Source organism: Pelmatolapia mariae, linkage group LG17, assembly GCF_036321145.2.
Source record: "Pelmatolapia mariae isolate MD_Pm_ZW linkage group LG17, Pm_UMD_F_2, whole genome shotgun sequence".
Classification (NCBI taxonomy): Eukaryota; Metazoa; Chordata; class Actinopteri; order Cichliformes; family Cichlidae; genus Pelmatolapia; species Pelmatolapia mariae.
In genome coordinates this window covers 4,082,652-4,105,896 of record NC_086242.1, presented here as the reverse complement: position 1 = coordinate 4,105,896, position 23,245 = coordinate 4,082,652, and the positions used below count along the sequence as shown (strand labels likewise).

At 40.5% G+C, this 23,245-nt stretch overlaps 1 protein-coding gene across 1 annotated transcript in view; it reads right to left on the bottom strand.

Annotated features, from left to right (window-relative positions):
* sox5 (SRY-box transcription factor 5) overlaps nt 1–23,245 on the bottom strand; it is a 284,308-nt gene that overhangs the window by 144,834 nt on the left and 116,229 nt on the right. The window contains exon 2 of the mRNA XM_063500343.1: nt 5,000–5,077. The gene's annotated coding sequence lies outside the window, so the exon portion shown is untranslated. The remainder of the gene's footprint in view (nt 1–4,999; nt 5,078–23,245) is intronic.

The window sequence follows — 23,245 nt, the reverse complement described above, 5'->3', positions numbered from 1 at the left end:
CAATATCATGTTCCATATTCAGCGCATGATGGTACAAAGAAGAGGAAGCTGCGCGTGAATGTGTGTGCGCACGCGTGTGTGTGCGTGTGTGTATATGTGTGAATGTGTGCCAGCGCTTGATGGAGCAAAGACGAAGAAGCTCTGTAAGTGTGAGCAGATGCTGATGCCTTGTGTGTGTGTGTGTGTGTGTGTGTGTGTGTCTCTGCGTGTGTGTGTGCGTCTCTGCGTGTGTGTGTGTGTGTGCGCGTTTGTGTGAGAGAACCTAAGCAGGCCTGGAGTGAGGCCAGGCGGCTGTAGACTGTGCATATTAATGTGTTATAACCTTGACACAGACGGTGCTGCTGATGCTGTAGAGGAGCTTCCTCTGATGACATCATATAAGAAGACAGGAACTCCTGCCTGATCTAACAAAGCGAGGCATGACTCCTTACAATACCTTCCATCTCCACCCCCCTCCCGACTCCTATATTCAATCCCGTTCCTATCTTTTTCTTTCCTTTAATGCAACATCCTCCTCCACCTCCATCAATACCTCCCATCCCTCATACTGTGCCATCTGTGTACCTTTCCAATGATTCATAACTCTTCTTCTCTTGAGTTTGTCAACCAACTCTTATCCCTCCCAACCAAACACTGCGTACTCACACACATCATCAACCCATTCCCTTCTTTTCCACCCTGTCCTTCCCTAATTTAACCATTAACTACTACTAGCATTCTACTTTCTCCTCAGTAAATCTTCCGCTTTTCTTCTTGCACTTCTCTTTCTTTAATCCAACCTGTCCTCCTCACATTCCTTCACTCCCCATCCACATTCCTTTTTGCCTTTCAACCTCATCTTCTCTCCTGTATTGTATCACCGTCATCTCTTTTACTCTTCATCACCTACTACCGCTTACCTTCTATTTCTTCCTTTTGTCTAACCTCGAGTGCTCTGCATTAACTCCATCTTCTTCCACTTTCAACCCCCTCTATCATAACTTCTTACAACCTTGTCTCCTCTCAACTTATCCCTCCAAAGCATGCACACTCTGCCCTTCTCCCCTCATCTATACTATGCTACTATCCAGCTCACCTTTTTCTCGATCACGCTGCTGCTGTTTTTTTTCTCTAACCCTCGCCCTTTTGTTTCATCTTTTTCTTCTAATTTTATCAACTTCTCTTCTCTCCATTTTTCACCCAACCCTCACCTCCTGTGCTTACTCGTATTTATCCTAACTGAACCAACTCTGCCCCTTTTATCTTCACCTTACATCTTTCAGCTTGTCCTCTTTTTTTCTATTTCTTCATTTCTTTCAACTTTGTCCCCTCACACCCCGGGTCTTCCACCACCTTACTGGCCTCTCCTTTGCCCTTGTGGATCATTAACGTCATTCTCCTCCCATTTTCTCTCCCTCTCTCTCTCTCCTTTGTGACTGTATACAATTCTGGCTTCACTACTAAACTCTTTCTCTCCCTTTCGGTCTCACTGTGTTTCCATTCTCTCTCTCCTCCACCCCCCTTTTCTCTCTCTCTCTCTCTCCCTCTTTCAGCTCACTGCCAGGCTACCACAGCCCAAACTGTTCAGCTGCAACTGTTCCAAGCCCAATAATTACAGCTTGTCAGAAAGAATTAATTTTCTCATTTCTCATAAAGACGTGTAAAAAATTACCATGTTATTATAACGCTGCCACTCTCTTGAGGCACCAACGAAAACCAAATTTAATTTCAGAAATTCTTCCCTCGCACATTAAATTAAACACATAAATAAGAGTTTAGGAATTGGGGGGAGGTTGTCGGGCGGGGGAGCATATGTTCGTTAGGCCAGCCCCAGCTCTGGGTAATGGCCGTCGTAATGTTTTGATGGGCCCGGCTATTGGTAAGCACCAATACATTTGCATGATCACCGTCGCGGCAGGCAAGCGAGCTGCCAATTAGCTCTCGTACAGCTCTGGACAGTGCTGGGAGAGAGAGAGGGAGGACATGAGATCTGTTTGGCATAAGAAACACACAGCAAGATATGGAACAGAGCTAATTAACAAGCACGTATGGAGAAAAGCAGATTTACTGCAGGGAGATGCTCTAAGGGACTTTTCATGGAGGATCGTATCTGTTTAATATATGTTAAGGAAAGTAGCGCAAGGCTTGCTTCAGTGCTGATAGACTGAGATGCAATAACATCAATTAAAAATACATTGTCTTTAAATAAAACATATTGAGCACCATTCTCAGTTACTGGATAAAACACTGCATACATATACTATACTGACCCTACTTCTGGCATGACCTATGACCTCAGTAAACACTTTCCTGATTTAAGCTCTTATTTAAGGGTGTTCATTTTGTATTTAGAGTCAGAAAGAACCCTACAGCAGGGTATGCTCTGACTTTACTCTGCTGACGATATAACGTCGTCTTGAACTAACCCCACTGCAGCTCAGCTTGAGACATCACTATGTTAAAAGTACAACAATTTAGGACTAAAAAAAGTTTAAAAAAGGTATTTGCTGATAGGTAAGGGATGGAAGTTAAGTTGTATTTTATTTGGCCTTAAACTTTGCATTATTAGATGCATTGCCACTGTTACTCACACCTTTTTTTAAGTCCTTTCCTCTTTCCTCCGCCCTTCCTTTCCATTTCACAAAGACGTTTGTTTCTGTTATCTGTAGAGCAGGAGGTAGACATTGCGTGCCTTCAGGGAGAGGCCTACATGCACGGATTCATGTGCATTTTTAGCCCATAAAACTTGTGAACATTGCTGCTGCGCGACTCAGAGTGTTGTCCTGATACATACACTCATTCCTTCTTACTGTTCACGGCAGGCCAAAACAACCCCCAGGCCAAATCCCCGATACTCCCAGCAGGCTGATGATCACGTAAGTGTAAGATAGATGACTATACCTTAGAAATCCCTGTATGTACAGCAATGTTTCAGCATTCCTACATCATACAGTAGATCAATGACAGTAATGTAGTACTTTAGGTATCATTTGCCAAGATTATATCTCCATCTGGCGAATTATCCAGTTCATTAGAAGACTTCAACATGTCGTCACACATGTATGCCAGGCCAAACGAGACAAAATGCAAGGGAAACAAGCAAATGCAGGTGTCACAGCTCCCATCTGAGGCTTTGAGTTATTTCCCGATGACAATTCACACACTGTTTGGTGCTTACAAAATGCAGAAGTCGAATACTAAAGCGTGAAGTCAGACGTTAGAAAAGTGTGATCAAACTGATGTAGAACATCAACCCCTCTCAATCTGACGGGAAACTCCCACAATGACACAAACTCACCCAAGCACAGATGAACGAGGTGTCCCCTCCAACTCCCCAGCACAGTGAAGACAGGGACTTTCCCTGCCTGCAGCACGGCACGCATATAGACACACATTCCCAAGCGCACACACAGAGAAAAAGGTCACCCCTGGTTGGCACACACGCAGTAGGCAGAGTCATGGCTGATTTGACAAGGCCGCGACAAACGTTCATACATCCATACAAGTACACAGTGGAACGCACGTGCACACACACACACACGGAGCATGGTCAGTGTAACCAGTGCCAACTAAGTCTCCTCAGCAAAGCAGTGATGGGTCTGCAATCTGTGATCGTGACACTGCCTTGACACACACACTGTCTGGACTTCCACTCACACGTAAATGCATGCAAACACACAAAGAGCAAGAAAACACTACCACGCTGTTTTATGGTCATTTGTCTTGTATCTGGTTTTGCTTTCACTGTCTTCTTCTGACTCCGGGCCCTGCGCACCACACAGTTCTATCCACTATGACATGTCCTTATATTTATAGGAATTCAAACTGTCGAATTTATTTCTTAAAGTTTTGAGATGAGTAGTGAAAGTTCCAGAGATAGAGGCATATGAGTCTCAGGGTGTTTTCACACCTGCTATGTTTAGTCCGTTTAAATCCAACACTGGTTTGATTTCCCCTTTGGTGGGGTTCTTTTTATTTTGTGAAGACTTGGCTTCTGGTTAACTTCGCATTAAAGACAATCTTCATGCTGTAATAAACTACAACTTACCAATTGCAAGCTAGGCCCACCTTAAAACAAACCCTGCTGTATATCACTAGATGATCTGTTAGAAAGCTCTCATGCACTGGTTTGTGTCATGTTTCAGTTTCAGTCTATCATGTGGAGGATACTGAAGAACAATGGTGTGTATGGCAGGGCTGCAAGGAGAAAGCACTGTTCTCTGCAGAGAGTGCTTCCCATCTGCACATGCATGAGTCAGAAGACTGTTTGAACAGTGTTTCTTGGATAGATGAGATTAAAATAGACATTTTCATTTACGTGAGAAGGGTTATATATATGGAGCAAGAAAAAAAATGCATCACACTATTAAAAATGTATCCCAATCAAGAAACATGGTGGTATTGGTATCGTGGCTTTGACCTTTTTTGCTGCATCTGAGCAAATATGGCTTGTCATCACTGATGAAGCAATAAAACTATTCAATTCTAAAATCGCCAGGACATTTGTCAGTGATCTAAATGATAGGAAAAGGTATGATGATAGGAAACAATGACAGAAATAACTGGAAAGAGCCTGAAGTGAGCACTGAATATGAGGAAACCCACACAGACCTCAGACCTGAAGCTGTTCTGAGTACGGCAATGGTCTAGAACTCTTCAGTGCTCACCCAAAGGACGGTTCACCGGGCACCTTAAACATTTAGCTGCAGTCACTGCTGCACATGGGATCAACTCAGACACTAAAAGCAAAATTTCAAATGCTTTTTCTCTTCACTGATATGCAATGGATCGTTTTCCTTAAAACTATTTTGTCTAATATTTTTATTGTATTTCATTTTTAAACCTCACTTTAGAAGTTTATTAAAGTTTTAAGTCATGTTTACGCAGAAATCTGGAAAATAATAAAGGGTTCACATTTTCTTCCCATAGCTGTTTGCCTATGTAGACTAAAGCAATAGACTATATCTGGAATATCTGAGTTATAAAGTGCACCACTCTTAACAGGAAAAAAGGCCCTTACCAGTTACTTGATGAGCAATATGAAGGAAAAAAATATCCAGAAGTAATCGGCTGCTCTGTCCACTTAGCCCCTTCAAACCTGGACACAAAGAAGAAAACAATAAAATTAAGTAATTGTATGACTATCCTGTGGTACATAAAATGTTTATTTTTTAAAAAAATCAAAGAGGGTGAAACTGAGAAAGGGAGATTTATCAGTGGGAAAGTCACAAATAAAATTTTTTAAAAGTGCCGGAAAAAAAAAAGTTTGACTATTTGACTTTTTCGGCTTTTTGACATTTCTCCCATTGAAGGCACATGTATGGTGAAGTAAACTGGAGCCATACTGACTCCAGTGGTCGTCAAACTTTTCAGCACACAGGGCTTCTATGTGACAAATTGCTCTGACTCACAACGTGAGAAGTAAAACTGATGGTTTACAGAATAAAGACACAGAAAGTTAGAGAAAGGAGGAAAACGAAAAAAGCTGAAGGCGACAGTCAATAATTCTATCTTAAAGAACCTTTCCTTCTTTCCTTCCTACTCCCTTTCCTCTGCCTGACCCTCCCCCCTTTGCTCCCTACATTCTTCTTACCCTCGCCCCTTCATACCAGAATTCTTACATCTATAAATATCAACAAGAGAGTCTATAGAACTACATACACACATACTGTAAACACACACACCAGTCTAAACCAATGAGCACAGTGGCGTATTGTGCCAGCAGAGCCAATACACACTTCCACGGCCATTACTCCCCATGGAAACAGGCGAGCGCGTTCGCACACACATGTGATGTTGACGTTGTACCCGCACAGTGGCTGCCTTAGACAATAAGCTATTTCAGGGCCAAATCGCTGACAAAAATCCATTTTTCCACCCCACTAAAAAAGATCAGGAATGAGGGAGGGAGAAAGAGCAGGATAGAGAGAAAAGCTGAAATCAAATAAACAGTGGCGTACATCTCTCTTAAGCTGGATTTATCTCTGTATTTTGTCATCATTCTAATTTATTCCCCAACCTGCTTACAATTACCGCCTTTTCAAAACTCATATTGCCGGCTTGTTGTTGTTCTAAGAGAGATTGCGTGGTAGCTGCAAATGAATGAGCGGGGGACTTGCATAAGGTGGAAAAGCTCCTAGTGTACTTTTGTAGATTATCCACTTGATACCGATTCATTTTCTCCCTCTCTTGTCACAGTTTTCTAAAGGAGGCGATGTAGGACAAACATGCAAATGCACACAAAACACACACACAAATGTACGCATAGATACAAACACACACAGTACTGTAGCGGAAGGGAGTGGGCTCATCATCTTTAGTTGTGATTACAACACTTGGCAAGCTCTCCCCTGCCTGTTTGCCTGCCTATTGCCTTACAAATGGATTAGTAAGCCCTGTTCCATTTGTGTGTGTAGCTTCTCTGAGATTTAGGCTGACTTACAAATAACACCAATCAGATTTGGGAGCAGCCGTTGTGTAGTCTTTTCTGGGGGAATATTGAGCGATGTGATTTTTGGGACAACACTGGAAAAACCTTAGGACTGTGTGTACGTGTGCGTGAACGCATGTGTTGAGAAGATTTTTACATGTCTCGTAATAAGAAAGTTTGCCTTCAACTTTTGGAGTCAGTCAGCAGTTAATCCCCGAGAGGACTGCTCGCTCATTCCCACTTTGCGTGTAATATAAAGGACGACAACTCCGATCTGAGAAAGAGAGGAAAAGCAGGCAGGCTTTCCAATGTACACGATCTACAGAGCAGAACTGTTCAGTTCATTGTGAAAATGACGAAAAAGACAGAAAAGCTTTTTGAGAGACAGACAACTGTTTCTGTCTTGTACATTGTTTGTGGATCCCAAATTTGAAGATAGAACAAATGTTCTTCTAAAAGCTGTGTGTGCCCCGACATCTCAGTGTACATGGTAAATGGACTGCATTTATATAGCACTTTTCTAGTCATACTGGCCACTCAAAAGTACTTTACACGCTGCGTAACTGCTTCTGTGTGTGAGGTACTTTTAGAGAAGAAGGTTACAGCAAAAATAGTACGCAAGAAGCACCAAACAAAAGAACAGTCGATCAGCATGCATTTGGCCCCATTTCTATGGAGAGAAATTTGCCTCATAAGTGTTATGAGTGCAATATGATTCACAAGCATAAGCTAAGATTTACAAATGTAGTCATGCAACTTTTGAGGACTCACAAATGCGTGATCCAATCCAGACACAAATATGAAGCATTGTGATCACATGCAAACTATTTTACAAATGCGTACATCTAAACCTGAATAAATGGTGATTATTTATGAACAGCTTATTAACTTCAGCTTCCCAAATTGGATCACTTTCTCTTTCAGTGCATACAAATGTTTAAAAATACATGTAACATCCCTCTTGCTCACTTACAAAACCTTAAATGCACATGCACCAATCGCCTGACATGCACAGATCACATCGCATGTCCACGTGGGGTTCTGAGGCAAATTTGCAAAAGATCCACAAATGTAAGTTGAGTTCATGTTCCAGTGTAAAACTGGGACATCTCAGCTTCCTAGGACTTCTTCTAAAAGCATTTATGAAAGAAGAAGTCGCTCTCAGGAGCTCAGTCAATTCCAGCGGGGTACCATGACAGCATACCACCTGTGCAACAAGTCCAGCCATTAAATTTCCTCCCTACTAAATATTCGACAGTCAACTGTTAGTGGCATTAAAACAAAGTGGAAGTGATTGGGAATTACAGCAACTCAGCCGCAAAGTGGTAGACTACAGAAAATCACAGAGTTTGTGGATGCTGAGGCAAATGGTGTGCAGAGGTCACCAGCTCTCTGCAGCCGATCGATACAGACCTCCAAACTTCACATGGCCTCAGATTAGCTCAAGAACGGTGCACAGAGAGCTTCATGGAATGGGTTTCCATGGCCAAGCAGCTGCATCCAAGCTTTACATCACCAAGCTCACTGCAGAGTGTCAGATGCAGTGGTGTAAAGCCCACCGACACTGGACTGTAGACCAGTGGAAATGTGTTCCCTGGAGTGACGAATCAGACTGCTCTGTCGTGCAATCTGATGGATGAGTCTGAGTTTGGAGTTGCCGGGAGAACGGTATTTGTCTGACTTTCCCAAGTGTAAAGTTTGGTAGAGGGGGCAGTATGGTGTGGGGTTGTTTTTCAGGAGTTGCGCTCGGCTCCTTAGTTCCAGTCAAAGGAATTCTTAATGCTTCAGCATACCAAGACATTTTGGACAATTTCATCATTCTAACTCTGTGGAAACAGTTTGAGGATAACCACCTCCTGTGCCAACATTCCAAAATTCCCATGAACTCCTAAACTCCTAAACCTTGTGGAAAATGTTTCCCAAAGAGCTAAGTGGCAATACTACTGTACTACCTCAAAACACGAGGCAGGTAGTTGGAAAAGTAATAATCAAGTTTAGAGTTTCTAGTCATCTCTAAAGCAGCTTGGCCCAAAGTTAAATTCTTTCATTAGTTTAACTTATCAGTTTAACTTCATAATTGCCCAATTGTTTCTCTGATCTAACAGCATCTAATTTATTTTTTTTTCCTGAAGGGGAACAAAACATCTCACTAAAAATTTATGGATAAATCATTTTTAAACTGGATTGACTAAGACTCTTGCTGAGCTTAAGTTGAATTCACAAGCTGCGTAAGTATTTCTAAAATAACGCGTTAAAGTTCTTACATATAAACCTGGAGTCACCAAAACACAAAATCTGGAGTTTGGAGTCATACCACAAATGCAACAAATTTGTATCAGAAAATTGGCTGCATAGATATTGCCAAATCAGATTTTAATGCCAGAGGGTTACGACTCAATAAATGCCTAAAATTTGGTAAGACTAATAAATCTTAGAGAGCATACAACAGTTATTCTGTGTGTAACATGTGTTTCAGTAACCAGTATGATGGGAAAAACTAGACAAATCAGGAATGCCCCATATTCACAATTTGATTACAAATGTAGTTACACTATGGGGAAGAACAAAACATACTGAACTTGTAAATCTCAAAATTTATGGGCAGGGTGAAAGCTATTCACTGTGAAAAACAAAATTATAATAATGTTTACTTATATAAAACTGGTTTGTAAATCATCAGTGACAATTATCTGAATGGTTATAAAAAATTTATACGGTTAATTAATATTGCAAATTGCTGTCTTAAAGTTTAGACTTATACTATATTTAAAGTTTCAACAGGTAAGATGATGGTCACCCAAAACGGTGTCTATTTTCACTCTTGTTCATTTCCACTTTGTTAAAAGTATTAATACTTTATTTACTTCATCTTTATATAATTGTTTGCCAAGGGTTGCAAAAGAATTTTATTTAGAAGACAGCAAATTGGGAGAAGGTCCCATCTCACTTTTGCCGTCTCATGTGATCCACATGAAGCAGTGCTAAAGCTATAAGCAGGTACAATATAATACATTAGAGATGTATGATTCATAAAGTAATCAGATTTCTTACACAAACTATCTTGACTGGTGATCTTAACACACACAAAGAATTATAAGTGCCCCAACTTGGTGAAAACGTAGCTACAGTGGACACACATAAAAGACAAAAGCAAAAGCATCTGTTTTTAACTAAATATGAAACCTTTTTGTTTGATGATTTGCTAGAATATGCAGAATTTTCTGGTCCTTTTTTTTCAATACAATAGCAGAGTTGTTGTTTTTTTGTTTGTTTTTTTTGTCTGGAGGACTCAAAGTTCTTTGTCTAACTCTTGGTGACTGAGCAGGATTAAAACAGTATTAGAAAAACATATTGACATATAATATGTGTGCACAACAAAGGATGGCTCCTTGAAAATAAAACATTTTTTCATGGTTTATTATTTTCTAGTTGTGCTCAGCATTGAAGAGGTGATTCAGGTTAGTCGATCAGAGGTGAGAGACTCTGTTACCCAGGTACCAACTGCGTGTCAAAAAATGGCTTTTTTTTTTAAAGCAAGCCTGATCATACATATGATTTTAGCCTGAGATCAGCACAAAGAGTTTGAAGTAGCTTGCTCCAGAGCAACTATCTGGTCACAAACTCTCCTCTACCATTTATAAACATTATAAAATGAGAGCACCAATTTTAGTGGAGGAGAACAAGGAGTGTTTGGTATATGGGAAAAGTGATTGTGTGCGAGTGTGTGTTTGTGTACACATATGTGTTTCTGCCAACCCAAGAGTACAGTTTGTGTGAATAAAGCTTTAAGCTGAGCCTCCATTAAGCCCCTTTCAACACAATGCCTTTCTCTCTGAGAAACTCTCTGATGGAAATCTGCTTTTGTTGCTGCAGTTCAATGTCCCTGCTATCTCCTGATGGAAGGAGAGAAAGGAAGGTCTGAATGGGCCTCTATAGTTTTATGTTCCAGACAGTTCACACACACACATGGCAAATAACACACAGTCCTTGCTCTTCTACAATGAAATCAATGCTCTCAGTTTTCATCTCTGCGCACAGCATCTCACAGTGCCAAAGGCTTCTTGTGATCAAACACCACATCATGTTCTGCAACTTCTGATACTGTTGCTAACACAGTGCTGCTTTTGTAGTCCAGTGTTGCTGTTCATTCACATTGTATTCAGCTGCAATAAAGGATGGATTTTTTTTTTTTTTTTTGGGGGGGGGGGGGGGGGGGGGGTGTCAAACAATACAAATCTTTTTTTTCTTGCTTACTGATAATTTATTTCCGATGCCACTACCCCTATATTTGCCTTACCTTTACCCTCAACTAGTATTGATTAAATGAAGCTCTGTAAACTATAAAGTCACCTGCAGTCCCCTTGAACAAAGTTTTAAAAGCTTTTAACTCCAAAGTTACATGATCATAGTAACAATTTGGCTTTTATTGTTTTAGAAGAACAATAACATTCTCACACTCATAACACAGATTGCCAATCAGTGTGAGCCAGTCTGTGATGAGTCTCTTGGCAAATGGGGACTCGACTTAACTGGTTGTATTCCAGCTACATTCCTATATAAACCAGGTTTGTAAGCACATGTTTCATTTTGCATTTAAGCTTCTGTCCTGCATCAACTATGTTATTATTTATGGAGGAATTTCGGAATTTCTGTTTCAATTCTATGAGGATCTGGTTCGACTCTGAATGCAAGTAGTTAATGTGTCAGTACATGGCAACAGGTTTACAATTTTCACTGATTTATCACAGTTGACGTAAGGTTATCACAAACAAATTACATGAAATTGCCAGCTTGAGCACATTGACTGCATTTTATTGACATCTTGATGCACTAAACTTGCTTTGAAGACTATAGCTGACAGCAAGTGGTTGCCGTATTGGTCCCATTGCACATTGTCCCTAATATGACTGTTTTCTTAGTATGACTGTAGCATAAATAAGGCTGATCAAGACCACACACCAAAGCACAATAGTGACATAAAAAATGTTTCTCAATTTGGCTGAATTGGGATTTTTAAAACAAACAAAATATATAAAAAGAAAAGTGAACCTATGTTAAGAAATACATGCGTGGTTTGGTTTGAACAGGTGTGCTGAGCTGTTGGTGCAAAAGTTATCATGTGGTCAGGAGAGTCTTAGAATTGAGCCTGATTGTTGAGAAGGATAAGACTGTTTAAAAAGAAGGAAAATGGACAAAGAAGACAGAGAAACACAAGCACAGCTTTAAAGACGGGCTTTAGTAAACAGAGTGGGAAGATCATAGGACTGTTAGCTGGCTATGTATCACCGAGACATTTAAAGTAAGCTTAAGAAAGAGAATCCTTTTAATGCAAAGATTAACACTCAGAGATAGGAGCCTATTGACTGCTACTGTATTGGTTTACATTAGACGGTACAGGTAATGAATACAATGGCTGTTCAGTGTACATGCAAAACACTGATTAACTGGAACCATCTGCATGCAATCTACAAAGACACTGTCACACACAGTTAATAAACCTCAACCACACACACACACAAAGATTAGTGCATACAGAGCCTCACAGAAGACAGTAACAGAGGCATGAGGAGTCTCGAAATGAAAATGAGTTAATGCACAAACACAGACAGTGACTTCCATAGATGGGTGACTCGAAGCATCTGACTGGGTGAAATGTGAGTGATCTGATTGAATTATAGACAGGATACAATGGAGACAGACCGCCAGGGTCCGGCCTGTAACCTCACATCACTATTGTGTCGGCCAGCATGCCATCAGGGTGAACACTGGACAACACTGAAGGAGAAAATGAGAAACCAAGCCTGACGATATTTTCTGGTAAAAAAAAAAAAAAAAAAAAGTGATTTTTTTTGGTGAACCAAAAGAGTTTGGTTGCAGTTGGGGCAGAGGCAGCTTCCATTAAATATGACATTGGGAAAACAATTTTCAAAGGAGACTTCCAACCGGTCGTAGCAGATGGCTGCCTAACCCTGATTCTGCAGGCTTCTTCTTGTTAAAAGGGAGTTTTTCCTTCTCACTGTCGCACTTGGGAAGGGGGTCATCTGACTGTTGGTGTTTTCTCTGTATTCTTGTAGTCATTACCTTAAAACATAAAATGTTTTAAGGTAACTGTTGTTGTGATTTGGGGCTATATAGATAAAAGTGAATTAAAAGGAACATGGGGAGTTTCTGTCATTTTCCATTTCTTTGAGCACTGCAACTTCAAACTGACTCACATCCTATTTGTGGTTACAAGCAAAACTCTCAGAAAACCACACCCAAAAACAGCTATTCAAGTCATCCTAGCCCTTAGTATTTTATTAGCACTATTTTGTGTATCATACCTTTAAAAACCCGTGGTGCATGCTCCAAAGTCACCATATGACACACCAGTTTTTTGTTTTGTTTTTTCCAACTCTTCTTCTAGCCGTATAAAAGTCCTTGTACCTTCCTGGAGAATAACCCCAACCATAAAACTTACAAAACATAAAACGCTTTTCATGTGGATTAGCCTAGCTAGTGCCGGTAGTCCAAGCCTGACTTCAGTAACCCTCAAAAGCCTGGAAGGTCTTCAGTTTCTCTTTATTTAGGCAGTACTTTTTTTTCTTTTTACAAATACTTCAACCAGAATATAGTATAACATCTCTGAATGCCAACTTGCTCCTTACAGATTACTGCTAACTTTTAAATCAACCCAAGCCTGAAAATTCAATTTTTCATGGATATATGGATGCTAGACTTGAGTGGAACATGTGAGAATAGCTACACTGATCCCTTTATTATAGTCAAAGGAGTTTGGAATGTTTTTAACTCTTAATGGTGCCTCTGTGCTCAGTTAATTTATAGAGCGTGGAGAGCATCTAAACCCAGAAATGGCTAATCAAGTCAGACTTAACACACAGTTATGTATAGTTTGTGTATGAGCAACAGCAGTAGCAGCATCTGCTGGGGTCACAATGTTGAAGTCCAATCTTGTTTTTTCAAATTAATACTGCCCTTCTCAGCATGCTTCCGTGAACACACACAAACACACTTGCACAGTTGTGCATCTTCATCACTTAATCATGTCATGCATAGCCTGCCGCAGTACAACACAGAGACAATACACACCGACTCCAAAACACTATTACACTATTGAAGGGTAAATGTTAAGGAGAGAAGACATCATTGCGGGGTCATCTTTTCAACATTTCTTTACAAAGTCTAATATAAACCATTATAATAGCTTTATAAACTTATGTTGAAATTAAGTTACTGTTCCATCATCAATATTAAAAAAAAACAATGAACTATTCAAGCCTTCAACAGCAAACATCAACAGTGCGTTACACTATTCCATCCTCAATTCAATGTGGAAAACAACATTGCAACAGCTATTTCATTTATTCCTTCATTCATTTAAAATGGATTGTGGTTATAATTCGGCATTCTGTAAATGATAATGTTAACAATAACGAAAAGCACTTCATTATGTTCCATGGGCAAATTAATGCCCTGGAGAGCATTATATGAAATAAAGGCTGGTCTAATATTATACAGACAATGCACCACTGAGTCCAAAGATGTCATCCTGAACTACAACTTGCTGGAACAAATGTGCTTAGCAATTATGCATCAGTGACATCAGGGTATTGTATTGTTGTATGGACAAGGACGCATCTCAGCACCTTGACCCTTTCTCAGAGCTGGCCAATAGCTATTCAGAGAAACAGTTTCTTTTGAAATACAACATCCCTACTTTTCTTTGCCAAGTCTAAATCAACCCAGGTAATTAGAATTCTATAAACAAGGAAGAATAAGGCCTTTCCTGTACCGTCTTTGTGAGCCAGAATGGGTACAATGCATGACTGATGGATGTCAGGACACCAGATTCAGAGCTCTGAGACCTCTACAGAGCTACAAACAAACAGACAAACATTTTAGAGATGGAACGTCACAAACGAAAAACATAATGCCGTTATGTCCTGTTGTCTAGAGCTCTCAAACAAATGCCTGCTTATTCCTTTGCATCATGAAGTTCATCCAGTGAACTTCATGATGCACTTCATTTTTTTTTTTTTAGTTGTAATAAACAACCAGTGTCTGAAGCTTTGGCCATGGAAAGAACATGGAAGGACACTTGTAGTTCCAGGGGTACTACTGGCAACTGTTGGCTGAAAAATTCTATAGATTTGTTGCTAAAGCTCAATGAAAAGTTGATAAAGTTGTTGCTAACAAAGTGAAGTCTGAAGTGAAGTCTGAAAATTACTGCTTTGAGTGGGAGACACCCAAGCTAAGATTTTATATTTCCACATACATTAAAAAAGAAGAATATTCAAATACCAAATTAAAAACAACAAAATACAGAGTGGATGAATATTTGAATAGTTGGAGATGAACATAAATATGTTTTAAAATCAATTCATGCAACATGAAAATACTAACTGAAGTTCCACATCTTTAATGCAATTACTAGATGTTAAGGTTAAGAACACACAAAGTTCTGGAAAACACAGTGCAAGTTGCCAGGAAAGCTGTGAAAAACAGTGTAAATGACCCACGGCAAGTCTGGTGACATTTCCATGCTTTTCAGCATCTCTTTTATTAACACACGCGGTTGCTGTTCACAAACACCAACAACAGCAACACTAACCAAGACCCAGTACAGACTTTTTATGCTGGCGAGGCGTGATTGCAGATGCCGTGCAGGTGCGTCCATCTCCCCTGCAGCGGCAGTGCAGTCCACGCGCTGCCACACAGAGTTTTTCGGTTCAAACAATTAAAATGGTCAGCCTCTATTGTGTAGTTTTTCACCAACAGCAACAATGAACTTATGGAATATGGAACTTTTACCATCTACATTTCCACAGTAACTAGCAAACTTATTTTAAGATCAAAAGCTCATTTCACTTATTTTCCTCTCCGAAATTAGCTGGGAAGACTTGTAATCATCGTTATTATCATCTGCTACTTTTTTTTGCAATGTTGCATTATTTTTATGCTAAAGCTGCTCCATCAACACAACTAGCATTGAACCTCTTTCAATTCAATTTTCTGCAGGACAGTTTATAGAAAAGAAATTACATTAGAAGTAAAGACGTGTTATTTGCTGAATTTTTTATGTTCAGTTGCAGGTTTCACCCTCTGCGGAGTATTCATGGTTAGTTTGGTGTAGGTCCAATCACTGGCATATTTAAATTACTGCAGATACTAATCATCTTCCTAAAGCCTTACATGCTTATTACTTTTAGTGACTGTTTTGTTTCTGGTCTCTAACAGGGTTTCATTCTTGCACTGTCAAGGACAGCCACCCAGTTTTTTTTGTTGTATTTTGAATGAATTAATGCCTTTTATTGTCACAGCACACTCATTCACCTCCAGTGACTATATTCACGTCTGAAAGAAATAAACATAGTTTCATAAAAGCTCTGTTACTTTAACACAAAAACCCATATACTGTCTAAAAGGGAATTTCATCAACACCATAGCTGTATCATTATGCTATATTATATATTAGGCGCGACCCTGATGGGCAGAGAGGTAGTGAAAGATTAGGAGAAAGGCCAAAGTGCATCACTCAGGCTTGTTTTTCTCCATTCTCTCTCTGCCTCTATGTTTCTTTCCACCTTTCTCTCTCTGACAGTTGCTGTACCACTAACACCGCCTCCACAATTAGTGTCTTCTCACCGACTATACACAGGTACACGCACACACACATACGTGGTGACACCCCAGGGCCCTGCACAACCCAAACAGCATAATTAGACATCCCCTAAACAAAGCACACACTCTGTAATTACTCTGTAATGTTACATAGCACAGGGGACTTAACAAAAGCCATTTTCCTTGGATCAGCCAGTACCGTGCACACACTCTATACTCTTCTCTCATGTGTCTCTGACTGTGTACATTTTTATTGATTTCACTGGGCAGAGAATTCCCAGTGGCTGTGTTCTGGTTTGTGAGAATAATGCACAAGTCACTGAGTGTAAGCGTGACTGTATCTATAGGTATGTGTGCTGTTGCTTACATATATGCATGTACAGCATGTGTGCGTACACACACAGACCTCGACAGCACATGAAGTGGCAGAGCAATTCAATGTCTTCATCTAATATTGCTCAGTCCAGGGAGAAAGACATGCTAAGTATAGAGAGAGAACTTACACACAGACACAAACACACACTCCTCTTTTCTCTCTCCCTGTCTTGTTGCTTCTCAGTCTCCAGAATGGGACATGACTAATTTCTCCAGACAGAGCGACAGCATAAACACAGTGCTGAACACATGTGCTGATACCGTTCTTGGCAGGACTCCCTTCAGCTCCAACAATCTAACACCACCACCACATCTGATCACAACATGACAGACGCCCCCGAACACATCCACCATGTTCCCCCTCCCTCTCTCACCACCCCCTTTTTTCACCACCATGCCCCCGAGTCAGCACAGATATTTCACTAAGTCCAGTGGCAATAAATTATCTTGCTCCGTGCCAGGCAAAGTAGTGTGAAATCACATTAGATCTTAATCAGAGACTATTGTGTTTGCCTTGTTGGATTTTTTTCTTTTATAACGGGCGTTATGTTTTGTTGTGTTGAGCTCGAGCTCTGAAAGTATCCTCACTGTGGGAATATATCAGAAAGCATTTCTTCTTATAGTGATGCTGCTATAGAAAGAAGTCTAAACATTTCCCCCATTTTGGTTAAAAATGGTAAAAGTTTAGAGACTCTATCCAATGAAAAAAAACAAGATATTCATTTCTGCACCAACTTTTTTTTTTTTTAATTAATGGTCCATGACGGGTGATGATCCTCAACACAAAACTCAGGTTTTGTGTTGACACATTTGATGACTTTCATTTGAAGATCTGAAGTCAACAACTGTGGAAAAATTTGGCTGTCACCAAGTTGTGGTTTTATATTCCACAGACAGGTAACAAAAGGAAAGTAGCTGAGTAGTATGGGAATTACTTCTGTTTAATAACCCATCCATTCACTTCCACTTATCTTTTTTCAGGGAGTTCAGAGAACTGAACTCAGGACCTTCTTGCTAACCACCCTGTTGCTGCTTAATAACTGCTTTTAAATGACAACTGAAGTATGAAAAGTTCTCTTGATGGTTGTCAAACAAAGCAAGCCTCACACTAAAGACCTTCACACACCAAAGGCGTAAAAATGGTGTGAATCACTTAAAAATATTTTTTTAAATCACCAGTTTGTTCAGCCATTCACTGTCATTTCACTGTTGAAATTTGAGACATTTTTGGGACCCAAATAAACAGATCTGACCAATCAGACCACTGCTTATGGGAATTAGCGGTACTGAATATACAATAAAATGGAAATGGTAAAAAATAGCATATAGACCCTGTGCACGAGAAAATGCTAACTTCCTGTTTTAAGACCGGATGTAGGGTTGTACATTTCCGGTAGCTTTATTTTGCAGTCAATTGCTACTGCGAAGTGTCATTAAAAAAAAAATCAAATGACCAATTTTGACGTTTGAAGATTGTAGATCAATTGTTTGTTTACATCACTCAACACAAGCAGAACGCATTACTGCATGCAGAAGACACATCGCCCACACTCAGAAGCACATCTCTGTATAGTGACAGTTCTTATGATTTAAACAGTCAAATGTTCAGCATTCAAACCACAGGTGAACAATAGTCAAAGCCAGATGTTTCCCCGTTATGTCGATATCAGTACACACCTACACAGCATGTCAACAAACCGTGAAAAAAAGACACAGGATATAAAAAAAAATAAATGAATGATTGCGGGTAAGGGTCTCTATATGTTAGTATTTACGAAGGGTATGCTGTGACTTATCTTCACAATTACAGTGGTCCCTCGCTATAACGCGGTTCACCTTTTGCAGCTTCGCTGTTTCGCGAATTCTTTTAGTGCAATTTTGCATGCTTTTTTTTTTTTTTTAAAGCACAATGTGTTCTGCGTCCCGATCGGCTGTAGATCATTGTCGATCTCCTCCGTGCCGTGCTCTCCTGTACAGTACAGAATTGCTACAACAATCACTAGCAGTGTGACACTGAAGTGTTGTACTGTATGTTTGTAAGTTTTCTCCCCAACAAACACAACAATGTTGACGAAACGTTTTGCACCGTCAAAGGCACCTGCGGTAGCACCATCGCACAAAAAGTTGGACTTCTGGACATGCTAAAGGAAGGTAGAAGTTACCGTTTTTTTTTTTTTTTTAACCATATCGCGCACCGGATTATAAGGTGCATTAAGCTTAAATTAAGCAATTAAGCTTAAAGTTAAATTCATTAGTTCTAAAAGCTGTCATTATTATTTATAGAAAAACAAATATACTGTATGTTTATTTCTCAAATAAATGTTTGGGACTGAAAACAGGTTTTGATCTTTGGTTTCATTCTATGATGGACTTTTTTTTCCTTTCTTTTTTTTAGCGAAGGTTTGAACTTTGAAGGTGTTTAAACAAGAGAGAAAAGTGTGAAACTGTTCATGCCTGTCTGAGAAAAGTGTATAAAGTGTGTAGTGACGGATTTTACAGCCTTAAAACATCTAAAATAATTGTAAAAAATAAAGCTGGCTACTTCGCAGATTTCACCTATCGCTGGTTATTTTTAGAACAACACCCATGATAAACGAGGGAACTCTATATACAAATACTGAGAATTTTCAACCCTTTCTCTCTTTTGCTCTGAGGCGCGAGGAAAAAAATATCGACAAGTCAATGAACATCATCTACAGATATATTCGGTAAATGCCCAAGACATCTTGAGAAATGTAAATCGCCGCTTGATTCGTCCATTTGGTTGACTTTTTTGGAAAACCCGACTGTAAACAAGACGCGAATATCAAACCGGAAACGAAGCGCCCTACAGGAGTTTCCCCACCGGAAGTAGCATATGCTAAAGTGCACATAGTCTATTACCTCAGACACACAGCACATAGACACTGCTCCGGGTCAATCAGCTCTCTTGAATTATTTCTCTGCCTCCTCGGATGTGGTCCCAGCTCTACTAACAAGAGCTCAAACGCCTGTCCTTAAATTCGTGCAAGCGGTCGTGATACAACGTCAATTCTTGGATCAAACTATCCCTGCGGATGCCTTCTCAGGAGAACTATATTTACCCAAATTCTCAGTTTCTTATATTGTTTTGAAACATGACGACCAGCTCATCATTGGCCTAATGTCAACAAAAACGCAACACGTTCAGCGACTATATACCCACTAGGGCTGCCACAAACGATTATTTTTTTTAGTCGACTAGTCACCGATTATTTTTGCGATTAGTCGACTAATCAGATCATGCATCCATTGGACGTAAAACGTACAGCTTATTGCATCAGCATGCGTCTGCACTTATATAACTACCATTAGCTTACAGATTGAAGTGTTTAAGGTATGTACTAACTAAAAATAAAGACAAGATGATAGTTTATTAAACTTTTAATAAAATTTGCAGATTGTCTCGGTGGAGTTTAATAAACTCAGCCGTCTATTCCTTGCTATCTAAAATATAACAGGACACTGGAGTATATTCTCGACCATCTCACACTTCTGTTTAATCAGTTTTCTGTTTGACGTTTATTCAGCTGTGTGAAAACTGTAACTTTAACCTCAGCCAAACCAATTTACTCAGGAACAAACAAAAACACAAAAAAAAAAGCCAAACAATAACAGTTTTAAGTTATCTAAGTGACTTGTATATCATGTTTAACCTGAGTAGCGAAAGGCCACGGGGGGGGTTGAAAACGATTTGCCGGGAGTCCCTGTTCTTGCTGGCTCGAGTGACCATTGAACCCCCCGGCTAGCTATCGAGCTGGTGGGTAACAGACGTCTCCAAAAACGTCGGAGCACTTTTTCAAATATGTGATGTCTTGATAAACCGAGCAGATATTTGAAGTTTACACAGCTACATTCTCGCCTTAAAATATGTTCGACGTTTATTTTGTGACCCAGAAAGAGTAATAAGAGTAATATTAAAACTAAGTAGCTGCCGCCATTGTTGGAAACTGGAATTGGCTGAGCCGTGCTATGAATTCTGGGATAGGTTGAGCCACAAAGGATACGTCCGACCCGTCCTTCAAATCTGGGGAAAAGTAGGACGCATTTGTCGGCTCCATTTGCAGAAGTCTTCGAATTTGGAAAGCCTTCATCACGTCGCTGTAACGTAATCGGCCTTCACATGCGGCCTCCAAAGGATGCGGCCTGAATTTGGACACAGCTACAATACCGGAGTTGCTTCTTCTTCTTCGGGGTTTAACGGCAGCTGGCACCCTTGTACATGCAGTGCTGCCATCTTCTGTTTCGGTCCGTTATTACACTCTTAAATCCTACTACTTATTCCTGCGTCTTTCAGGATCTTACAAGGCTTTAAACGACGCGTCAACTATTAAATTTGTCGTCGATGATTTTGATAGTCGACGTAATCGTGACTAGTCGACTAATCGTGCCAGCCCTAATACCTACACAGCAAGATTGAGCCAAAAAGTGGGAAATTTCCTGTTAATTTTCGCTTACATTCTGTGTATAACAGCCTTGAGACTCAGTATCTTGTCTTTTAAGGGTAATTTGGTAATAGATTGGCCTGAAAAGATTTTTCGTTAACCAATTATTTTCAACTTATCTCAGTCCTTGTAACAACAGTTAATTACAACAAAATTACTAGCAAATCTATCATTTAGATCTACAAACATCTGTGGAAAATCTCTGGAGTGTGTGGAACATGGAAAATTTCAGCATACAACAGTAGTGGGTATTTGTTGAAAATAACACTGAAACTATTTGAGGTTGAGTAAGCCACATCATAACTCATCACGGTTTCTTTTCAGATCCAGGTGAGTGAGAGTGTCAAACTAGTAGGCTGACCTTTATGAGCAATTTCACTTTCAATAACAACAGCCCATGAACTAGTGTGACACAATGAATGGTCTCCATGTGATGAGCTTCCTTTAATGAGCTGCACCTCACTTGACAACAGATAAAAATGAACACTCTACCTCTTAATGATGTCCGTTAGGCCTAAAGATCTTATCTTCTTCCTTCTCTCAGAGACAATCAACACAACTTAACAAGTCTTTTCAATCACTAAGTTAATAATCTTAGGCATTAATTAACCAGTCCACAGGAAAATGAGGAGCAACTAAAAGATACTATACAAAAGCTATTTTTACAGTCAACAGGAAGTATAAAGATCTCCAAAAGTTGATTCTGTTCATCTGGACGTAGCGTTTTGTGGGAGAAACGTTTCGTCACTCACCCAAGTGACTTCTTCAGTCTCAGCTGACTGCAGGTTTCCCAAATCTTATAAACAGTACATTTGCATAATGACTGAAACCAGCCCACTGATGGAACAATTAATCATAATTATGCAAATTCTCATGACCATTGATCAACATCCACTGACCAAAACCCACTGATCAAAGACCACTGATCAATGGCCATGAGTACCATTCACAGAGAGTTGGGGAATGGCTGCAATCACAGCATTGTAAGATGGCGAAAGATGTACCCTTAGGCCCCCTCCTCGATTCAGAGATGGTCTTTCCCTTTTCACGTTAATGGTCTCCTTGACTCCTCGCTCAAACCAGCGTTCCTCCCTGTCCAGGATGTGTACATCCTCATCATTGAAAGAGTGTCCACTGGCCTGTAGGTGTAAATAGACTGCAGAGTCCTGGCCTGATGAGGTAGCTCTTCTGTGTTGTGCCATCCGCTTCGCCAGAGGTTGTTTGGTTTCCCCGATGTATAAATCCTGGCAATCCTCCTGGCACTTAACCCAGGAGGATTCTCCCACAAAGCGCTACGTCCAGATGAACAGAATCAACTTTTGGAGATTTACTTTCCTGGATGATCGAGAATGCATCAAGACGAAGTATAAAGATGCTCTGCTAATTTGAAAGAAGTCTAGAATTTGATTTTTACACACTGTAAAATCATCACCAGCACAGAGTGCATAGAAACTATTTTTCATAGATCAGTAAGCTATATTTCACGTATTAATGGTTCCACCAGTTAGCTAGCTATAACTATCAACCATGAAAGATATCTGTAAGGGAACACAACTAATGGATAAATGGCTAAAATAGCTGTCTAAATTTAAGGGTGCACAGCTTAAGCAGTTACTAAATCCAACACATAAATTGTGATAAAGCTAAAAACAATAGCTAAATTTACTTAATGTAAAACATGGATGAAAAAATAAAATAAATGAATGAAAACAGAAGACCCTTATGAGAAAAACATCGAGGGAACAGTTTACCCTGCCTGGGATAGGGTTACCAGGGCCCCGCCCTGGAGCCAGGCCTGGGGAGGGTGCCCGAGGGCGAGCGTCTTGTGGCCAGACCTTAGTCCATGGGGCCTGGCCGGGCACAGCCCGAAAAGGGGACATGGGCCCATCCTCCCGCAGGAGGTGCCATTGGGGTCGGGTGCATTGTGTGCCGGGCGGCGGCCAGGAGCGGAGGCCCTGGCGGACTGATCCCCGGCTGCAAAGACTGGCAATTGGGACATGGAATGTCACCTCTCTGGTGGGGAAGGAGCCTGAGTTAGTGCGTGAGGTTGAGGGGTACCAGCTAGATATAGTCGGGCTCACCTCTACGCATGGCTTGGGCTCTGGAACCAGTCTCCTGGAGAGGGGCTGGACTCTGTCTCAGTCTGGAGTTGCCCCTGGTGAGAGGCGGTGGGCTGGGGTGGGTATTCTAATATCCCCCTCGGCTTGCTGCCGGTACGTTGGGGTTCTTCCCGGTGGATGAGAGGGTTTGTTCCCTGTGCCTTAGGGTCGGGGAACGGGTCCTGACTGTCATCTGCGCTTATGCGCCGAGTGGCAGTTCAGAGTTCCCAGCCTTCTTAGAGTCCCTGGGTGGGGTGCTGGAAGGTGCTCCACCTGGA